Raw genomic sequence first — 5493 nt, forward strand, 5'->3', positions numbered from 1 at the left:
AGGAGGACCATTCCCGCGTTCCCCAGCAAAGTGAGTAGGTAGAAGCTGAAAAACACCAGGAAGAGAGGAAGTGCCCGTTCAGGACAGTCGGTGAAGGCAATAAGGAGGAATTCACTCACCAGGGTGACGTTCTTCTCTGCCATGAGGTGCCTCACAGGGCTAGGATGAAAAGCCAGGTCGGAAGCTATAAATAGGACTGACCTGTATGTCTAGTTTATGTTTATTGGACCAGTACTCTGGACGACTTCAGAGATGACTGGTCTTAGCTCCTACCTTCAAGGGAGCTCGGAGAGATAGAAGCATCGTATATGTCAAGAAAGCCATACAGGTGGACATTTCCGAATAGAATTGCACATTCTCCTTAGTCAGCTGTGGGAGCCCCTGTGAGCCAAATGACCATTCTTAACCAAAATTTCCCTGTCACTCCAATAGGGGTTGATACATGGGGTCCTGTCTACCATGCGATATCCATCTCAGGACTCTGTCCCTTTTTCTCCAAGACCACCTCTCCTCCCTAATTTCAAACACTCGTCATCTCTTGCCTGGATCAAAACCACAGCGGTGTAACTAAGAGCTCTCCCTGCCTTCAGACACACCTCTTGCCAATTCTTGGACTTCATTGTGGCCAGGGTAATATTTCTGACTTTAATTTGATCATGCCTTACTCTCCTGTTAAAATCTAGCCATGGAACCCCATCAAGGATAGAATAGGATATTCTGTAGACTCCTCAGCATATCGGGGAAACCCTCTATGGGGTCCCCCTCCCTGCTTCCCCATGCCCCTTGCTTACTTCTCACTCCTCACACCTGCGGCCACACCCCACCCTCTCACACATCTCTCCAGCCACACTGGATTATTGGCAGCTTCTCTAATCCCCATGTTCTCTCTCATCTCTGTGTTTTCCACAGGCCACCCCTTCTGACAAAACACCTTATCTTTCCCATCCCCAGGGTCAGATCGTACCTCTCACGAAAAAAGGCTCTCTTGAGTCGGTCTTCCCTGGTGAGGGTGTGTGCCCCTGGAGCTCAGCACATAGTAAGGGTTTAAGATGTCTTCACAGAATAAATAGAGTTATCAAATAAGATGTGAAGCACCTTGGAAAGGGAAAGGCACTATACAAATTTTCAAGTGATTATTTTCTGAAAATGGTTAAAAGCAAAAAACGTCATTAAAACCAATCAACATTCACAAACATCATAAGCTATGCTCAGGCTTCCCCTTCCATTCTCAACCTAACAAGGTGCTTCCTTAACAGGAAGCCTCTGTCTTAATTAGAGCCTCTTCATTTACCAAAAACAGATTTTATAAGAACTGATATTGTCCTTAATAATAGAAGCACATAGATAGAAACTTTTCTAAGTGGGGGCACTTGAGTGGCTCAGTCAGTTAAGCGCTCGACTCCTGATTTCGGCTCAGATCATGATCACAGGGTGGTCGGATCGAGCCTGGCTCGGGCTAGTGCTCAGCAGGGAGTCTGCTTCTCTCCCTCTGCCCCTCCCCCTGCTCTCTCTCTCTCAAATAAATAAATACATCTTAAAAAAAAAAAAAAAGACACTATTCTAGGTGATTTCCATATTAACTCATCTAATCCCACAACCACTTTACAAGGTAGGAACTTTCATTATCCTCGTCTTACAGATGAGGAAACAGACAGAGGAGCTGACATCACATGCCCAAGACCGCACAGCCAGTAAATGGAACTGTCATTGGAAACACCGCTGCACACAGAAGCCCTATACTTCTTGTTGCCGAATTTCGCATGCTTCATGTTCTCCTCCTCCAGCCCAATGGGACGCGCCCGGATACCTGCACCACAGTCAACTCCTATCTGAAGGCTGATGGGGACTTTTGTGCTGATGGACAGAGTCCTTTGGCAGAGTTGCAGTGCAGCAGGATAAAGAAGGTATTTGATCATCTTTAAAGCATTAGATCTTGGCAGCTAGTTAGGCTGATATACTGGGAGAAATTATAAATAAAAGAAATTGGATCTGGGGATCTAAATTGAGCATGAACCAAGAGAACCGGACCTGTTTTCTCCCCTGAATCCCACTCCACCTTTACCAGAGGCCAGCCCTCTACTCTCTGTGTTCCTAAAAGGTCATTTGTCTTCCATGGCTTGGAGCATCCCATGGGTGTAGGCGAAAAGACTACTGCTCTGGGCAGCAGGAGGTCATCTGAGTGGTTCCTCCCTCCCATACCTGCTCAGCTATGATGATGAGCAAGTGACTTAATCTCTTAGGGCCGCAGTGTCCTTCTCCTTCCCCATACACTACCCCCCCCCCACACACACACAAAAAAGTGAATCAACAAGGGAACAATAATGTCATAGCTGCCTGAATGTCAGTCCCTGCTGACATTCCCCCATATCATCTTCAACCACCTTGCAAATTCTGGTCTGTCAAGCACTCTCTTCTCTCTGCCCTCAAACTTTCTGTTTCCTTGATCTGGGAAATCTGGTTACAACGTATACCTCACCCTGGTTTTTGTTCAATTGCAGGCTGGGATAGCAGAGGCTGGAGGGCATCCTCTTCTTATGGGCTCCTGGCTCCAATGTTCCCTCTTCGGGGGAAGACACTAATAGTTGGTATAAGAGCTCTGAAGTCCCCAAACGATGGCAAAAGTGGTCTCTAAGGAAAGGCAATTATTGCTCATGTGGATTTTTAACAAGGCACCTGGTCCCAGTCCCAGCTCCCAAAGCCCTGTGACATGCCCACTGAGCACGGGATAAAAGTCCTGAATCCTGGTTCTGCACAGTGCCCTGAGGAGAGAGATGTCTCTGCTTTAACTTCTGCAGTCAGAACAATGTCAGAAATTATGCCCATTGCCACCCTCCTCAGAGTGGCCAGATCCTGGAAGAAGGGTGCTTTATAAACAGAAGGCTTTGATCTGCATAATCTGAGAGGACAAACAGGGGAAGTCCTCAACAAGACACACTGTGTCTTCTAAGTTTGCTCCACCCCCCCCAAGGGGCCAAATGTTTCATTAAGTGTCAGCCTCTCTCTCTCTCAAAAGCAAATAAAACCATAAGGAAAACAACAGCCTTGTATGTTACCCAGAGGAGAAATTGGCAAGTTCTTCTTGTTGGCATGGCCTCTGCCAGCAATCTGCCTCTTAGACACTGTAATATTTTTGAAATCCCAACTTCATAAGCATTTTGTTAAGTCACTGAATTCCAACATGTTTCAGTTCAGAAAAGGAAAAAAGGAAAATGGGAGAGAACAAAATAATTGTTTTCTTTGACAATTAGGAGAACCAAAAGAAAATGACACCACACAGTTCATTAATCCATTACTGTGCTAAGAATTCTAAACAAAGAGCAAGAGATACAAAACGAAACAAACCTCTCCAAAAGAGAAAACACATGCCTGTCCACAGGAATGTGCAATCTCATAGGTAAGATAATTATCCATCCAACAAGGTAACAGGTACTAACTCTTAATCAAGGTGGTGTACACAAGGTGCCATGGGGATTCAGTGTAGGTCAGGATTACTTATAGGTGGAACAAATCAGGGAGGACTTCCCAGAGGAGGTGACTGTTTGGACAGAAGTGGGGGGGGCAGGGATGATGGGCAAAACTCTTCAGGAAAGGGAACCAATGTGAGCAAACTTATAGGAGCAGGACAGCCTGAGACAACGGATGGGACTTTGGCAACAGCACAGGATGGTACTGGGCAGTTCCGGGACTCGGGTGAGGTGAGTGAGGCACTCGCCTCGGATGCAAAAGCTAAGGTGGTGCCAAAAACAGTAAACAAGGTATATATTAATGTAATATTATTAAAAAGTCAAAATCAATGCCAAAAATCTACGGGGAACAAAATATCAAGCTTTCTAACAAAGACACCAGTCTCATTGATCTCCTTTGCCTCCATCTCTAATGGCTTAGCATAGCAGTGGGACGAGGGGGTACACTTGACAAGGAAGGGCAAGACCAAGGGGCTTCCAGGGACAGATTTAACATGTGCCTTTTAAGCATCTGGGCTTATTTCACTTCTTTCCCCTCTGCCATCCACTTAGGAAAAGACCATGAAGGAAGGTCGACTTAATAAGACCTAATACTTGCAGAGAGGATCCTTAACTATATCAAAGCCCTCTCTTCATTTCTCCTCACCAGAGCCTGTGGATTGAGACAGATAATTCCTCATTTGTACCAATGAGGAAAAAGGGCAAGAGGAGCCCAAGGTCATTTGTTAATTGGTGAGTGGACTAGAAATTTGGTCTGTCCTGTGCATACTGGTTGCTAACGGACTCTGCCCTGACCACAGCCCTGACTGCCCAAGAGGACATTTTTTTATGACCCTCCACACACGCACTTATCCACCAAAGCTCATTGGGTAAAGAGGTGAGTTCTCTGTGCTATGCTGTATTAACAAATTACCTTAAAATCACAGTGGCTTTACACAGTACGTTTATTTTTTATTTTTTAAAAATATTTTTATTTATTTTTGACAGAGAGAGAGACAGCAAGAGAGGGAACACAAGCAGGGGGAGTGGGAGAGGGAGAAGCAGGCTTCCTGCTGAGCAGGGAGCCCGATGCGGGGCTCGATCCCAGGACCCTGGGATCATGACCCGAGCCGAAGGCAGACGCTTAACGACTGAGCCACCCAGGCGTCCCTACAGAGTATGTTTATTTTTGCCCCTTAGAAAATCTAACATGGGTTAGGCAGTTGTCCTCCATCTTACAGCTATGACATTTGAAACAGGTGGCCTTCAAGAATGCTAGTGCAGGGGCGCCTGGGTGGCTCAGTCAGTTAAGCATCTGACTCTTGATTTTGGCTCAGGTCATGATCTCAGGGACGTGAGATGGAGCCCTGTGTTGGGCTCTATGCTCAGGGCAGAGTCTGCTTGAGATCCTCTCCCTCTGCCCCTCCCACTCACCCTCTTTCTCTTAAAAAAAAAAAAAAAGAGAGAGAGAGAGAATGTTAGTGCAGGGGAAGAGCAGGGAAATGTCATTATGCAGGATATCCCTAAAACCCAGGCCCCTGGTAGTGGTCTGCCTCACTCCCACCCCAGGAACCAGAATCTAGTCACTTGGCTTCTGCAGGGGATGCTAGAAAATAAGAAGAAGCGCATAGATATTTGTGCAAACAAATGTTTGGGCTAAAATATCTGCCTCATCCTCCATCTTTTGCACAGAATAAACTCTAGAACCACCCCACTCATATTTCCGAGGGCACTCAAGTGCTCACTATTGCACCGCATGGCCCTCCATTTTCCTGCATCCACTGAAGCATTGTTTACATGCATGCCCACTTTCATGACTGTTCACCCTTCCCAGTCCACATCACACCAAGCATGGAGCACGGTCTTTTTCCTTATTCCTTCATTCTCTAAAGCAAAATTAACATGGTGTTTATTTGAATAACTGACACTTAATGAAGATATTGTAGAAAATGTAAGAGATTCCTTGTACTAGACAGGATAGGGGGGGAATTAGAATTGATCATTGATGTCATCAAGCTACAAAGTCCTCAGCCATTCCCATCACAAGGAA

The sequence above is a fragment of the Neomonachus schauinslandi genome, chromosome 11, assembly GCF_002201575.2.
Source record: "Neomonachus schauinslandi chromosome 11, ASM220157v2, whole genome shotgun sequence".
In the NCBI taxonomy this organism is placed as follows: domain Eukaryota; kingdom Metazoa; phylum Chordata; class Mammalia; order Carnivora; family Phocidae; genus Neomonachus; species Neomonachus schauinslandi.